This window comes from Anas platyrhynchos, chromosome 22, assembly GCF_047663525.1.
Source record: "Anas platyrhynchos isolate ZD024472 breed Pekin duck chromosome 22, IASCAAS_PekinDuck_T2T, whole genome shotgun sequence".
NCBI lineage: Eukaryota > Metazoa > Chordata > Aves > Anseriformes > Anatidae > Anas > Anas platyrhynchos.
In genome coordinates, this window is record NC_092608.1 from 6,402,649 (window position 1) to 6,420,231 (window position 17,583).

Sequence of the window (17,583 nt, forward strand, 5' to 3'; positions counted from 1 at the left end):
GCTGGGCTGGTTGCTGTGTGCCCACCCTGGGAGGTTCCCAGCAGTGAGGGTGGCCTCTGACCATGAGCCGAGGTCCCTCCGGGTGACTCAGGTCCAGCTTTGCCTCCTCAGGGCCCTCCTCAGCCCTGCTGTGTCTCACTCCTTGGTGAGCTGGAGGCTGGGTGTGCAGAAATTTCCCGCTGTGTCACCAGATGTCACTTTGCTCCTGCGTCTGGGTGCCTGGAAGCATCCCAGGGGCTTCTTCCTGCCTGAGGGGGGCTCAGACCCTACATCAATCAAGGGATGGTGACACCCCCAGGTGTTTCTAAATCCTGTGCCATTTCTCCAGATCATGCACTCTCGTTTAGGGCCATTTAAATGTACAGAAGGCTCTACGTGTTTGCACAGAGGTTTGGACAGCTCTGTACGTGGAGGAGGATGATGAAGGATGTCTGAGCTGCTGATGACATACAGCTACCCAGATTTGTGCTGCCAGTTGCTCGGAGCCGTGGGACTCTGAAAGAGGGCTCAGCTCAGGAGTGAGGACACCACCAGGCTCCCCTTCTGCTAACCTGTGGGGTATCTGGCTCTGGCATCACCCTGCGGGGAGCTGGGGCCAGCAGTGGGCTGTGTTTCACTGCTGTGGCTTCTGGCTTCTGGCCAGGTAGAGACAGAGCAGCAGGGACAACCTTGGGACCCTGAAAAATTCAGTGTGACACGGAGATGGCCCAGAAGGTCCTACCCAGGTGGGAAATCCAGGCTCTGAGGACCAGGGAGTATCCTCACCGTCCTGTACTGCTGCGGTCTGTACAGCAAGGGCTGGCTTAACCTGGGGATGAGGATGGCGAGGGGCTGCGATGGCTCCTGCCAGGCTGAGGTGGAGGCCGACGGCTTGTGCTTCTTCTGGACTTCGGGCTTTGGACTCCATCTGCTGTAATAAAAGTGGAATTTCCCCAGCTGGCACCAAGCTGACTGCACAGTGCTGCCAGCGCGCAGCGGTGAGCGGGATGAAATTAGGGCACGCAGGGAAAAACTAGGGCATGGCTGCAGCCTTTGGGAATCCCGGGTGTTTCCCGAGGAAGCTGAGACCTCCGCTCAGCTTGGTTAGAAAAGATGCCAGGAGTGGTCTAACCCAGCAGCAAGAGGACGTGGGCTATTCCAGCTGGTCCTTCTAGCAACGCTCGTGTGATTCAGGGCTTTTGGGGATGTCCCCATGATATGGGGGAACTGCCTGTGTGTTTGTGCTGCCCGGCACTGGGGCAGAGGATGTCCCACACCAGTTTCCCAACTGGGAGGGCCCCATCAGGACGTGCCCAGCACCCTGCTGCTGTGGGGCAGGACCAGGCTGTGCCTCGTGCTGGGGGCACGACGTGGGGAGAGGAAGGCTGGTGCTTGGGCATCTGTGGGGCAGGGGAGGGCATCTCATGGATGGCCAGAGGGGGCACAGGTGTGTGTGGTCACACACAGAGCAAAAAGCTGCTTTTGCAGAGCTCAAAGTGTCTCCAGACGAGAGGATCCTGCTGGTACCGTGCCCAGGGATGGTCTCTGCCTGCCCGTGCCCCTCTGGCACCCCGTGGCGCCCGTGCAAAGGGGGAAAGCAGCACCCTGGGGAGAGCAGCACCCTGTGCTGTGCTGGAGCCAGCAGTGACGGGGAGGTGTGGGCTGCTCCTGCCCATCTGTGTGTGAGGAAGACGAAAATACAGACCGGTGATTTTCTCTGGGGGGGCTGAGCACAGATCAATCTCACTGAGCGCTGTGAAGCCTAAAGGGCACCTTGAAAACTTCTCTGCTTTTGTCAGGAAAGAAGCTGATTTCTCTCTTCCCGGGGCTCCTTGGGGACTTCCCCACAGATTTCCAGCATCAGAGAGAGCAAATTCCCTACGCCCACCCCGCTTGGCTCTGCGCCTTCTCCTGGCACCTCGGGGCAGGTTGTGCCTGGGGGCTGCCACAGACCCCCGGACACGGCCCCCCCAGGATGGGATGGGGCACAGCAGGCACCACGGATCCATCACCATGGATGCCTTTTTTCCCTCAACAGCAGTCTCTGGTCTCTGCTGCTCTTGCTTAAGAGACCTCAGCTCTCCAGGTGGGCAGCATGGACCCGTCTGTGCCCCCCAGCCTGGGGAGAGAGCCTCACCCCAGCCCCACGGATCCTGGCACGGCGGCAGAGCTGAGCCTCCTGTGCTCGCTCCCTCTCTGGCTGAGCTGCACAGGATCAGGCATTTGCTCCTAGATGGCTAAAAGTGGTGGGGCATCCCCCCCACTCACCCATCCCACAGGCCAAGGGAGCTGTGGGGTGGCAGACCAGGTCAGGGCATCGGTGGCATCCTCGCAGCTGGTGCCAGACCCCGCACACGGGGCAGATTCAAGACGTTTCCATCCAACAAGAGCTTTTCCTCCTCCCTTCCCATCATTGCTACAACCTCTTGTCCCTGCTGGCTTGTCCAGGTCCCAGGCCTGGCTGTGTTTCAGCCTCTTTGCTTGGCACCACGGATGGGACAGACATCCTTTTGATGAAAAGGGAGCAGAGTTTTGGAAATGCTGTGGGGTTGGAGGCAGCAGAAACTTTAGAGATCCCCCCCATTCCCTTTCCCTGCCCCAGCTGCTTATGGCAGGGCCGAGCTAGGAATGAAAAGGTGACAGGACAAATCTTCATGAAGGCCATAAGCAGCACTCCAGATCTTCCAAGAAAAACCTCCACCACCCTGTGGCCCAACCCCACGGCAAACTCGGGTCACCCCTACCCTTACCTTGCTCCAGGTGGGAAAGCTCTCCACATGAGTGGAAATGTCCCCGTGTCCCATAAGCTCCAGTCAGGGCTCCTTGCCTTGATACTGTAATTTAGCAACACGCAAACAGTTGTGTTCTGAAATTAAGCATACGAGGAGCTCTCCTTAAGCCAGAAGAATTATTTCCACATCATTTCAAATTTTCTGCTCTATTAATTTCCCTCTAGCCTGTCATTTTCTTCATTTGTCCCAAGGCTCCTGGGGTTCAGCAGAGCCAGCACCAGGCATGACGTGCAGCCCCTTCTCCTCTGGCCACGTCCCAGTAGCTGTTGGGGCAACTTTTGGGGATCCCCAAAGGTTCATCCCGGTCCTGGTCTTGCAGGAAGGCTCCCACCTTCACCCCAAGGGTGGAGGTGGCTGGGACCAGGCTGCCTGGCCTTTCTGCAGGGATGCTGGCAGTGGTGGGGGCTGCTGCCATCTCTTGTCCCGTCTTAACACTGCACCTGGTGGGATGATGCTGGCAGGAGGGTGTCAGTGCCCTGGCACCATCAGCATCTCCCTCTGCCACAGCCCAGCTGGGAGCAGCTCAGGAGCACAGCCCCGTGTTTCACCCACCTCCGGACTAAAGGCTTCCAGAAGTCCCTCTGGTTCCTGCTTGGAGCCAGTCAGCCGGCTCTAAACGACATGCTGTGATTTCCCAGTGAAGCAGCAGCTCACAACAGCTCTAATTTAACCTCCTGGCCTGGCAGCTCCACCTTTACGGGTCCTGCTCGCAGCACCTGGCAGCGCTGTCACTGCAGAGGGTCTGGAGATGGGTGGAAGAACAGAGGCAGCACAGCACACAGCTGCTGCTCACCCCATCCCCAGGCTTTTTCTAGTTTCTAGTGAGTCTTGGGAACCTCTTATTTCAGGTCTGATGACCCACTGGGCTGGACAGCTCTGCTTCTGGGCTGCAGGTGAGCTCTGGGAGCGGGATGCTCTCTAGCACTTGGGGCTGGATTAATCCCCTTCTCCCCAGTCTCCATATATTTACTCCCCCGTGGTGGTCTCTCATTAGCATCCCACGGCTGTCCTCCAGCTGCTCTCCCTGTTTACACCATTTCCAAGACCATGGTAGGACTTTATGAATCATTTATCTTAAGCAGCAATTATTGTACAAACAACTTATTAATACCGTGGCTATCAGCTTGCTCTCGACATCAGAGGCAAAGCGTGAGGCATCAACATTGCCGAACGGTGATTGAGAGAAGGATTGTTTCAATTACGCGAGCCCCCCCATGCTCTCCCCACCTCACACAAGCAATTTCAGGGACACCTACAGGGTACCGGGCTTCAGCAGCTCTCCAGCATTGGGCTCGAAGGCAGGAATAAGGCAGCAGTGAGCAGGCAAAGCAGCTGAGCATGATGCCAGGTCACACGTGCTGGAGTTTTGCAGGGAGGGCCAGGAGAGGAGAATTCATCTGCACTGGTGCCCACAGGGGCGATGGACGAGGAGGCTTCAGAAGTCATCGCATGGGGTCTGGGAGGGTGATGCCAGCATGGCCACATTCTGGATAAACTTGCAAGCAACCCAAAAAAAGGAAGCACCAAGGTGTCTGCAAAATGCACAGGATAAACAACACAGCCCTCTGCCTTTGGTCAGTGGGGAAAACTTCAAAGCTAAAGGCAAAGTGAGTTGAGTCGCAGCTGTGAATCCTGCTAGGACCAATTGCGCTTGCACAACCTCCATTATTTCGGTTAATTTGCGATATAATGTGCAAGGCTTCCTGGTGACAACTGGCACAGCAGCTTTGCTCTGTCCCATCCAGCATCCATCAGCCAGAATCCCATCTGAGCTCTGGAGAGCTCAGGAGTGCTCTGAAATGTCCCTGGAAGCAGCAGGAACCCTACAGGGGCACCTTGGGGCTGGCCTGTGCTTTGCTGGGGGCAAGGAGATGCTCCAGCCCTTGGCACCGGTCAGCTTTGCTCTGGCCGTGCTGGATGAAGCAGCCCACCTCGGGGGAGAGCTTTGGCACAGGAAAATATTTCAGGGGCAGGGTTCAGACGGGGCAGGGTTCATCGCAGGGGCAGGGTTTGGGCTGTAGAGAGAAGCACGTGCAATGTGCAGGGGTGAGCAAGGGGCTTCGCCTCACCTTGCACGGAGCAGGTAGGGAGTTGAAGCCGCAGGAACGCAGGCTGCACTGGGGTTTGCAGTCACGGGACTGGCACAAAAGCTTTTTTAGAGATTTCTTCAAAGCTGGCGTGTTTGAGGCTGGGGTCACGGCGAGGCCATTCCCTGTCGCTTCTCCACCAGCTCTTTCCCCGAACACCCAGAGCTGTTTTCAAATGAATTAAAATGAATCACCTCTACTCCACCGACAAACTTTTCTCCTCCACGTTCTCCTTTGAAGATGCTCAAAACATGTTAGACTTATCAAGAGTAATTTTAGAGAAAAACAGAAAAAAAAATATGCAAACTACAGACTCAGGCCCCTGAAGACCAAAGCACTGTCTAAGAGCTCTTCTAAGGCGTGCGGATGCAATAAGGCTGCCTTATCTCGGAGTCAGTGCTGGAGTAGAGAGCCACGTAACGAGGGACTATTTCCCATCTGCTGCATAAATCTAAAGTTACTTCAGGCAGAATGAGGAATCAGAAGGTACTTCAAAGGCATTTTAGCTCTGTATCTGTGTCAAACTGCAGCTCTAAGCACTCTGTGTTGCCCTCCTATTAAAGATGAACTTTTGTACTCTGTTAGACATCTTAAAAAGCATAAAACATAAGTTCATTTGCTTTTCAAGTACTCCCCCCACCCACCCCCTGCTCGGCTCCTTTGCAAGAGACGAGACTGTTCGGGTATTTGTGAACAAACAACCTTGGTTTTGCTGCCGAGTTTTCATCTCCCTGCCAGCACAGGCAGGCTGGGCTGGGTGCAGCTGAAGTTCTCCGGGCTGCCTGGCACCAAGGGGAAATTGGTGGCACGTTGGTGGCACGGCAGAAGTGGCTGTCCCAGGACCAAGTGCTTGCTGCCCACCAGTGTGTCCCCAGCTTCGCCTGGGCTGAAAATATTTTGGCCAGGGGAGAGGCAGCTGTGCCTGGGAGGCACCAGGAGAGTTCAGTCCGGGAGGAGAGCGGATGGGGCTGACTGTCCCAATCCTTTTCCTTGCAGAGTTTGTGGCTTTATTAGCATTTCCTACAAAAGCTGATGACTTATGGAGGCTTTTCGGCTGTGAAAATGAGATCACTCTAAGCTGGCACTAAGCCCCATGGCCTAGGTGGCACCCCGAGGCGAGGCATCTCCGTGCACCCCCATGCAGCACTGTGGGGTTGTGCTGCCTGGGCAGTGGGGAAGGGAAAATAAAGTTTATGTTACTGGAACAAAAGAAAGGGCTTTGTTTGTTGTATCCCAGTCCTTTTCCCACTTTGGAGGGGAAGATGGGGGGATCTGAGAGGCCACAGCCCCCTGCCCAGCCTGTCTCGCACAAGCAGGGGTGCAGAGCAAGCCCAGGGCCAGCACATGATGCTGACCGTATCGTCCTTCTCCATGTCCTTTTTGACTTGATCAAAGATTCAAAGATTTCTCCAAGGTCTGAGAGACCTGAATACTCTTTACGTAATGTCTTAGGACTTTCTTAACAAATTATGTTTATCCAGGTGTCTATAAAGTCTGTTCGTCACTCTGGTTTGCACCAATTGCTTGACGTGGCATTCAGACCTGATGGTCCTGTGCTTTCCAGATGGCCACAGAGCTTTTTTCCATGGATTGCTGTCACATCTGTCACCTTCCACACCAGTTTAAGCAATACATTGGAGATTGTTGCTGATTTGATTTCTTCTAGAAAACTGTGTGAGTCCCACATGGTCCTGGACATTCATAACTACGCAGGTGCTCACTTTGCTCTAAAAACACTCCTCTGACGCCTTCCTTTGAGGCAATTTCTCAGATTTATACCTTGAAAGAAGCCCTTATGGTGTGGGACATTCCTCGATGGGAGGTGTGCAGAATGCCACTGCAAAATTTAATTTAATTTTTCTGTAAATCTGTCTGTTCCTCCTTTTATGCACTGTCATCTCTCATCCCCACCAGCCTCCTGACGATAGGGGCTCATAAAGTGTAGGAAAAATGCCATTCCTAAATTTTAAGCTGCTAGCAATTTGTTCTTCAAAACCATTTAATCTGATTCATTATTGTTTTGCACTTAATTTGCCGGGGTCTGTGCCCTTTTCTGTTTTCCTCATTTGGACAGTAGTTTCTTTTTGTTTCTAAGATACATTCACTTTACCATTTAACCACAGTAGCATTTTAAAACCTAACAATTCTGTTGTACAGTGCTTAAAAGAGCATTTCTACTATTCCTCCAGCTCAATATACAGCTTATAGCAGTGCAGAGGTTTCACAAATTTTTAAACACTACTATTTTTATTTTTATTTTTATTTTTATTTTTATTTTTTATTTTTTTTTATTTTATTTTATTTTATTTTATTTTGGTATTTTATTTTATTTTATTTTTATTTTTATCTTTATTTTTTCAAAATACTTTAGTCCTTTAGTCTGCCCTAAAAGTATAGTTTACCATATTAGAAGATAGCAGACGCAGTTGTGGACTAACAAGTGTGACCAAGACCCCCAAATGGATTTACCTCATTTGAGAGGCTTTTCCATTAATTTGTTTCACTCCAGGCAAATTATATGTGCCTCTCAAATTGGGCTTAGTGAAGATCTTAGTCACAAACAATTGGTCTCAAACCTCAGAGATCAAGGGTAGTTGATATCTCTTTTTTCCTGTAATCTAATTTGATTCCCAATAGTCTGTGGCTAATGTGGGCACACAATGCACCAGACGAAGCGTTTGCAGCAGAGACAGGGACGTACAAGGCGGTGTTAAGATCTTACTTCCATTATTATGTACAGCTCAGCTAAGCACAGCCAGGAAGGGATGACAGTTGCGACAAACGCTGGGAGGATTTGGGGAGCGGAGGCATTGCTTTGCACAGAGAGCTCGGCCTGACACAAGCAGGGCTGAGAAAGGAGATCGCAATCTTTTAAATATGCTTTGGGTGATAAATAATGAGCAGAGAAAGGAATTATCTGATTTCGGTGACGATTCTTTTATCGTCTAAAATCTGCATAAACGGCCTGTGACCACGTTGACACGGAAAATTAAGAGATTCATAAACGCACAAAGAGGAATGGTTTCCCAAGCAGGGGGAAGGGGACAAAGAGGCTTGAGATTAATACCAGAACGAAGGGTCAAGGCAGAAGTGAGCCGGGTGTTAGAAATGCAAGTACTCCTGCAGCCAGAATAACGGCATCCCCCCAGAGAGGTCCATCACTGTCTGCTCGCATCTCTTTGTCAGGGTGCTTGTCCTTGCCTCAGTCCTGCTGACCACCTGCAGAGCCAGAAAGGATTTTTCTCCTTAATACTTTTTCCCATAACTCCATCTTTTGATTCTCTTCTCTGCAGAAGCACCGAAACAGCTGGAATAACCTACAGGATAAGACCAGCCAGGCCTTGCTTGTCCATCAGCATAACTGAGGTCAGGAAGGAAGCTTCCCCAGCCAGAGAGGCTGACTTTTTTCTCTCTGTACCCTAGGTTTTATCCTCTTTCTCCTAGGATTAGCCGGAGTTTTCTCCAGAGATACTGCCTGCTCTCAGTTCTCTTCCTTGATACCTGCCCAGAATTGCAATAGCAGCCTGGCTTTGCCTTCATGTGCTGTAAGGCTTGGGAATGTGCAGCGAATGTGCTTCAGAGCTAAGGCGCGGCGTTATCGTGCCTGTAGGGAGCTGAGTTTGACTCTGATTGTCCGGTCCCTCTTGGGCCCCCTGGCCTGGGTTTGTTGCTTTCTGCTGACAGCTTAGTTTCTGATGGAGGAATCTCTGAGGGCAAAGGGTGACTTGAATGCCTTGTGCATTAGTAGAGAAGAACTGAGTGAAGAGTTGAGCCTTAAAGGCATTATGATCAGCCTCTAGCCTGGGCTGTGCGGATATACATATATATAATTTTTACATATAGATATTTTTACATATATATATTTTTTCATATATATAATTTTACATATATATAATTTACAAATACAGACTGTATTTGCTGTGGTCTCTGCTGAAGAAAGATCGCAGAGGGATTTTTTTGTCTGTCCATATTCTGTACCAAGCACAGGTCAAGGCAACAGATTGTGCCCACGGAGATTGCTGAAGACCTGGGTGAACCTGAACCTTTCTTCTCACCCATGGACAAGGGGCTACTGAGCTGGGAAGGGTCCCGTAGGGTTTAGAGAAGCTGCCCTAAAGCAACATTGTGCCAATTACATCCTGCAAAGGATGTGGAAATCCTAAGAGGGGGCTGAGGCAGGCTCATGGCAGCTGGTAGAAGTGGGGGGGGTGCATTGCAATTCAGCACTTCTTTTCAAATTCTTAATTTAGCAGCACCCAAATCCTAACAAATCCTATCAAAAACTGCAGACAGCAGTTCTGAAATGAGGGCATAGGTGGGATATCGGGGTAAGGAACCACACATCACCTCTCCTGCAGAGTTTGCCCCTACAACCTGAACCAGAGACAGTTTGAAGCATGGAGAAAGATGCTCAGATTCACTTGGATCACTGCAAACACGGCAGCACCTGCAGGTGCATGGCAGAGGGAAGTACTGCAGTTTTCCAGGAGTGCATAACAGTCAGGTAGCAGGACCCAGAGGCGTGTGGATAGTCATGGAGACCTCACCACCTGTCCATGACTGACCATATGCCAATGTAGGCTCCCAGGTGTTTCCTACTGCTTCTGTTCCAGCAAAAAAAAACCCTGCAGGACCTGAGGAATAGATGTGCAGCCTCCATCCTGGTAGCAGCAGTCCCTCATGCACCCTTCTGGACCATCCTTTAGAGGCAAACCACCTGGAAAAGGTGCGGTGGTACAGCTTGGGCTGTCCATTTGCATTCTGTGCTCCAAGATCCACAGCTCAGCCCACTGCAAAATCCCCATGGGGATGCCAGCAACCGTGGAGGGGCCCAAGACTTTTGTGAGGACCAGCCAGTCTTTTCTGATTACCAGCAGATGGAGGATGCACACAGAGATAATTAATTAATTGCAACTTTCCCAGTCTCCAGACTTTGGTTTCTATTGATCTCAGTTTTATCTGGAGTAATAGAGACAATTAGGAGGGAACACAGCAGCAGAAGTTAATTACCAATGGAATGGAAACTGTGCCTTTCAATTTATTAAACTTTTATCACAAAGCAGCACTGCTGCAGAGGCACTGGGAGAGGCCGTGTGCCTCCCTGCGTCCTCCGTGCCACGCAAGGCGCTCCCCACACTTGACGATCAATAATAAATGATAAACTCATCCTCCTCCTCAGCGGGGCCGGGGCTCCCGCGCCAAGCTCCGGGGGGACCAAGCCCTCAGAGGAGAGCATCTGGGCTGCTTGGACGGGCAGTGCTCCCTCCCGATGGGAGCCTGGAGGCTGATGCAGCGCGCTGCTGCCAGCCCCGCTGCGCCCCGCCGTGCTGCTGGCTCCTGCAGGCAGCAGCGGCTCTGCGGGGGCCAGGAATAAAACTCATTGCTATTCCTGTCCTGAGCCTTCGGTGGAAGGCAGCCCTGCCTGCCCACGGCATCGGCACGCTGCGGCGTGCTGGAGATGGAGAGAACTGTGGCCGTGAAGAGAGGAAGCAGCACGGAGTGAGAGAGGAGGAATTGGCCCAGCTCAGAGAGCTTCGCGGCTGGGTTTAGATGAGCTTGCAGGTGTGGGTTTCAGGCAGGCTCAGGAACACATCTCCCAGCTCTCCTTGCTGAGATATGTGTTGCCTCTTATCAAATAGAGCAGGGCTGGTGCTTCTGCTCTGTGAACACAGCTCTGCTGCCCCCGGGGAGCCCCTGCCCTTGACAAGAGGCTTGGGTGCCCAGCAAGGATCAAAGATGACCTCCCCTTCCTTCTCTCCACCAGCCCAGCTTCCTCCTGCACTTCCCTCTACACCTTCCTCTGCATGTCCTGGCAGTACAGCTTAGAAAATGCAAAAAAGACCAGTCCATGTCCCTTGAAGAGATTCTGAACCATCACGGCTGCCCCAAAGGCTCACCGCAGCACGAGCCGTGTGCCTGCCACAGCCACTGGCATCTGACAGATCAGGGATGCTGTGGAAATTCCTCTGTCACCTTCTGCCCCTGTGGCACAGCGTGGTGAGCATCCCAACCACCTCCCCAGAGCCAGTCTGTGAGCTGCAGAGCAGGATCTGGCTCGGAAGATGAGCTCTCTCAACCCTTTCCATGAAACACAGAGGAGAAAATGATTTGTAAATTATTGCAGATGTTTCTGAGGGTGGTCGGCCAAGCAATGTGACATAAGAGGTCTGCCTCGGGCTTGGTTTTAACTGTACCAGCCTCCAAAAGGCCATGCCATCTTCATGCCTGGCCCTTCTCATAGAGAAGTTTTCAGTTACGTCCCACTGAACTGAGAGCCACCTTTGTACCCCCTGTCCTCTCACTCTACACTTCCATCTCTAACTCCTTTAAAAATCTGCACTTAAGGGAGTGAAAGATGCAATATCTCCCCCATCTCTCCCTTGAGGTGGAACAGTAGTTCCCTTGGTGTCTTTTTTTATGTCCCCTGCTCCAGCCTTTGACCATTTTGGTGGCCTCAGTTGGACTTGTCATCTGCCATGCAGTAGGGTGGCCAAAACTGCACACAATGCTCCACTGAACGCAGAGTAGAGGGAATGATAACTCTCCTGGATGTGCCAGCTATTTTTTTGCTGATGTAGACCAGCCTCGGGACAGCTTCTGGTGCGGTGCCAGCTCAGCTTGGCCTGACCTGGCTCACACAGCATTGGCCAAAAACAGAGATTTCTGCATCACCAGAAAACTTTCTTGGGTCCTTGATGAACACATTGAATGCTCCCATCCCAGAATGCACCCAAACTTAATTTGTGATGCAAAGTTCCTGTTTATTAACATTTATTTAAGATGGTTCAGTTTCTATGGGAGTCTGTTTTGAAGCATTATGTCAAAAGGGTTTTTTTTGCGCATCATATCCCCTCACTCAGCAGTACCACTGACTATTTCACAGAGGTTACAAATTTCAGATTCTTAATATGAGTCAACATTGGTCTGGGTTGCAAAGGGAAAGGCACTCTGGAGCATCTAACTTGCTGATGGCTGTGTGTGCATGCTCTTAAAAACTAAGCATCTATGGGGCCTGACCAATATTTGACTAGGATATATAGATTTTAAATCCCTGATATGGTAGGCACAAGCTAATTAGTCATGTTTAAATACATGGGAGATTGCTGGAGCCCCAAGCCTGGGTGAGCTGTAAGACTTATTTCTACCCTGCTAGTGAACTGATTTGCAGGAAAAATAGGGGAGGAGATATTTCCTCAAGGTGAAATAGATGTTCTTGGAGGATATGAGGTTTTAATACACGGAAGATTAACCCTCACAGCCTTGATTAGCCCTACACAGGGATTCGCGGGTGAAGCAAATATGAAAAATACAAAGAAAACCATCTAGAGTCAGAGAGATTTGGAGTATACAACTTTTTATAGCAGCTCTTAACCAGTTCTGGTGATGCTGCAGTCAGCTTATAGCAAAAAGGAACACGACTTTGGAGCCAAGGCAGAGGCAGAGCAGAGGCTAAGCCCTGAGCATCCTGGTAAAGCCAGTGCCTGGCTGCTGCAGGAGCCTGATGCAGGTGGCCAAGCTTGGCCAAGCTAGCAGAACTGACAGCCTCACCCTGCTCTGGTTCAGGGCCTTGGCTGGATGCCCCAGGCTCAGCACCACGGTGCCAGGGCTCTTGCAGCATTGCCTGCCCATTTTTCTAACACTTTTCTTGGCCCTTCCTGGGGAATCTGCTCAGCAGTTGTGTCCCTCCTGACCCAACAAGCGCTGGGTCAGCCTTCATTTACATGTCACTTGGCACATCCTTCTGCTCGCCCGAGAATCCTAAATTCAATCTGATTTCAGTCTGATTACTTTCCCCTCCACTTGAGAGAATTAATTAATCTCCGGCTCTGCTCCGGGCTTTTTTCCCAGTCGATGAAAGGAGGAAGGAAAGGGTGGTGTATATGTCATTAATCATCATTACATTAGTGACTCCAGAATTAGCTTGCCTTGAAAGCCAACACTTGTGCAGCAGAGGAACTCTGCCACATCCCTGTACAGTGAGATCTGGACCTCTGCAGAGTTTGTCCAGAGGGAAACCAAGGTGTGGGAGAGGAGTGACCTTCATGTGGATGCCACACAAGGGAAGGGAGGCAGAACCTCCTTGCTGTCAGAGGGACCATACCACCGTGAAGCACCTCCATATGGATCAGTACTTACAACTCCAGGCACGTGTAGTCAATGCTCAAGTCAAGCCAGAGCTTCATGGTCCTTGATCAGCATCACCAAACCTCCCCTGAGGTGGCCAACCTCATGCCCAGTGCTGCCTCCATGCTCCAATGCCCACACAAAATTTTCCTTCCACTCTGCATGGCCTCTATGTGCAGACGGAAGATGAAGGATTAAGAAGGCATTTCCCCATAGCAAGCCTTGCCATCCAGGCATCTTATTTACCTTCAACTTCCATTTTCCTGAAGGAATAGTACAAGGAGGTCTTCAAGGTTCATCGTGGTTCCTCTGAGTACAAAGCCTGTGCACATCCTGCAGGGAGTGCTGAGTGCCTTTGGAGAGCAAGGGGAAAGGTCCCACCTTGGACAGGCTGTGCAGGCTGTGGTTCTTGGTGACAGCACTATCTGGCTTCATTCATCCCCTGAAACAGTGACAGGGATTTAGATTAATTATATTAAATATATTAATATATTACATATATTAAATTTATCTAAAGATAAGTATATCTGTATTTGCATCCTATAGTTTGTTTTCCTGAGCACATTTTAGCTCCAGGTCATTGTGCCTCTTCCTGTCTGCCTTTTGCTCCAAGCTCTGATAAATGAGCATCTCCTTAGCTTCCAGAACCCAGACACAGGTTCTGTTTTGCTCTCCCATGCCCCCTCCTCAATTCCGAACGAGCCAGTGGCCACATCACATCTTTGCAAGGGCTTGGACAGGCAGGCAGGGAGGTTGTGTCCCTCTGCTGCTCCCCTCCACACCTCAGCACCCCTCCACCTTGCTCACACCAGCTCCGTGTTTGCCCCCATAGCCACAGCACTGCTCTGATGGTGCCCCTGCCTGCTACGACCTCCAGTCTTCTCCCAAGGGCACTGCTTCCCAGGATACAGACCCCATCTGATAAACGTGACCTTCCTGCCTCAGCCTTTGATATGTGACCTTGCAACTGGCCTTGTTAAAATGTATGTCTCTGAAATGAGCCCACCTTAGCCAGGATGCAGCATTACACTGTCATTACTGATTGCACGTCTTGCTTTCTCTCTGTCTCCCTGTAAATAATGTATCCTAATAACCAAGCATGCAGAGCAGGCTTCCTTTAACAGACATTGCCCAGAGTAACCGTGCTGAGGAAGCACATTCACTCACGCTATGCCTCAAAGCACTTCATTAGTACATCAGAAAAGGCCAGAAAAACAATGCAAATATTCTGATCAGCCAGCGCTTTCAGAAGGATTTACTGTCCCCGCCTGGCTGTGCTGAGCCCAGAGCATCTCCTCGCACCCAGCTCTGCTGCAGCCTGCCTGGGATAAGGCATCTTGACAGAAGGCATTTTGGGCACGAAATCTCCTTCCAGGAGCTGCTGGCCTGGAAGCATTGCATGAAACCCTGCTGCTGCTTTCCACAACCCTGCCCCAGCAGCAGGCAAGAAGTGCTCCCAGAGCTGCCATGCCCTGCGGGCCATTACATTTTCTCTCCACAACTTGCAAGACGTCATCAAAACTTGCTCTCCTTAGCTGTGGCCCTGTTGGCAGAGAAGCAAGAAACGGTGAGCTGACTGAAAATATACCTGTGCCAAACTTACCCACTGTCACAGGTGCATTTTCCCCTGGTGTAAATCTTTTTACGGAGCCTTCGCAGGGTTAGTGTCAGGGGTGAAGTGCACACTGTGTTAAGTCACCCCCTCTTTGCAAAAATAAAAAAGGAGGCTGTGCCTCTGGTGTAGCCCCTGAACAAAGAGATGGGCAAAGCTCAAAGACTGGGAGGAGGTTCTGGTGTGGCACTCGCCTCCCAGTGAAGTTCCACATCTGAGCCATCCCTGGCTACTGGGTAACAGCGAGCACCTCGGTGCCTCAAGGCACCCTGCCCACTCTCAGGAAAGACAGAAGAAAGAGAAGTTGCCCAGAGAAACCATGGGTGCCCCATCGCTGGAAGTGTTCAAGATCAGGCTGGATGGGGCTTGGAGCAACCTGGTCTGGTCCCATAGCAGGGGAGTGGAACTGGATGGTCTTTCAGCTCCCTTCCAACCCAAACCATTCGGTGATTCTATGAAACTTTGTGAGATGTGAAGGCTGATAACAAGCAGAGCCACCAGCACCACCAGGATCAGGCCCCTGAGCCCAGCACAGCCAGTGCTTCGATGAGCACTGACTGCATCGATGAGCAGTCCTGAAGCTGCACTTGCACAGCCAGCGTGCTCCTTTCTACAAGCTCCTTCCCCTGGAAAGACCCTTGCTTGCACCAAGTGGTTAACACCAGATGAATTTGCTGTGATTCAAGGTGTTATTACAATGAATGTGAGCGTGAATTAATAATGGCACTTTGAAGCCACTCTCTGTGCTCGCCTCAATCCCTCCTGCTGCATGAGCAGCTCGGTGCTGCCGAGGAGCTGCAAACACGCTGCTTCATTTTGCAATAATAACAGCCTTGCACTAAGAGAGATAAACAGCATGTGGAGGTTTTGCTGGCAAAACACAATCCTAAATGAACTGCTAAAAATGGTTCGCAAAAGGCTATTTCCAGCTACTCCACCCAGCTGGAGCTGCCTCTCCTCCCTGTCTTGGAGGGGAACTGTTGCCATTGCAGAGGATGTGTCCCTGTCCATTGCAGGAGGGTCACTGCCCTGGGAAAGGCAGGGAGGAATGAGAGATGAAGGCAAGAGCTTGGTGTGTAGGTATGGTAACTGGTCTGAATGTTTTTGTGAGGTGTACTGGGAGCAGTACTAAAAGTCCTGTTCCGAGATAACTTCAGCTCTGGAGAACAGCAAGGTCTCCAGGGATGGAAGCAGAGGACTGGAGCCAACCTAAGGCTGCACCTGTCCTAAGGCTGTGCCGGGAGCCCCACTGTGCAGTGCAACGAGGGAAGATGATTTGCAGAGTCAGGACTTGGTGTAATGATGTGTCTGGATGTGCCTGCGCAGCATTTTGTTGCCAATCGTATGTAAGCTGCTACAGCTTTTAGTGGGGGTCTCTCTCATTTTCCTAATGGAGGAGGGGTCTCATGATCATGAATAACTTCAGGAAAACTTTGGAAATCTGCCCCTGGGTCCCTTTCCTCCTCAGTCAGGGAATGTCCCGAGTCACTTTTGTGACAGATCCCCAGGAAAAGCAGGTTGCAGCAGCCCGTCCCTTGTCTGCTGCTGCTGTTCGCTCACTCTCATCAAAATGCAGAGCATCCTTTACCTCTGGCCAGCTTACAGTAAGCAGTTGTCAGACACTTCTATAATCCCAGGTATAATAAACCTTCCCTGGCTGCCTGATTCCTATAGCTGTCATGTGAGCCACCTGTGCGTGAGGAAAACACTTTGCATGCAGATTATTTATCCATTCTCAGTCCGATCCAAACAACCGCCCCCAAAGCACAATCAGACAGCAACATTTCCTCCTTTCCAGAGCCTGGTTTTAGGGTACTGGACCGAGAGTTCGCCCTTAGTGGGGGCATCCCTCGAAGGTCCATTCAGGTCCTGTTCCTCTGCACAGCTTTCCAGCAACTCTGCCTCCAGCCTGTAGTGCTGCATGGGGTTGCTGTGCCCCAAGTGCAGGACCCGGCCCTTGGCCATGTTGAACCTCATCCCATGCCCTCTGCCCATTGACCCATCCTGCCCAGGTCCCTCTGCCCGACCTTCCTACCCTCCGGCACATCGACACGTCCCACCAGCTTGGTGTCACTGCAAACTTACTGGGGGTGCACTCAATTCCCTCATCCAAGTCATCAATAGAGATATTTAAGAGCATGAACCCTAATATCGACCCCTGGGGAACTCCACTGGTGACCAGCTGGATTTCACTCCGTTCACCACCACTCTCTGGGCCCGGCCGCCCAGCCAGTTTGTAACCCAGCAGTGTGCCTGTCCCAGCCAGGGACTGCCAGCTTCTCCAGGAAAATACTGTGGGAAACTATGTCCAAAGGTTTTGCTGAAGTCCTGGTCACAGGAGAAGATGAGGTTGCTCAGGCAGGACTTGCCTTTCATGAACCACCCAAATCAGGTGTCTTAAATATAAGACAAAACTTTTTCCCAGTGAGGGTGATGGGGCACTGGGACAGGCTGCCCAAGGGGTTGTGGAGTCTCCTTCTCTGGAGACTTTCAAAACCTGCCTGGATGCGTTCCTGTGTGACCTGATCCAGGTGTTCCTGCTCCAGCAGGAGGGTTGGACTAGATGATCTTTCAAGCTCCCTTCCCAAATTCATAACATTCTGTGATTCTGCCAGCAAGGCTGCTTCTTACTCCTCTCTCTCCCAGCTGCTGCCTTTTATATTTTTTTTTCCCCTTTCTTAAATATGCTCTCAGAAAGATGAAAACAACATAGCTTATTATATCAGCTCTGGCCTGCAGCTTCTGGATTCTTCCCACAGAAGCCACCCCTATGGCCCCCTGCTACACAAACCTTGCCACACAAACCCACTACACATGTCCAGAAGGATGGCATGCAACATGTTTGCACCCCATGTGCTCCATCACCCTTGCAGCAGTGAGGAAACCGCTTTGCAGAGCCTGAAGTGCAATTTGTTGCCCGGTTTGCAGAGCTGTTCCTTGCAAAGCCTGCTTTTCATCAGCCCTAGATACTGGTATGCATTGCTTCCAT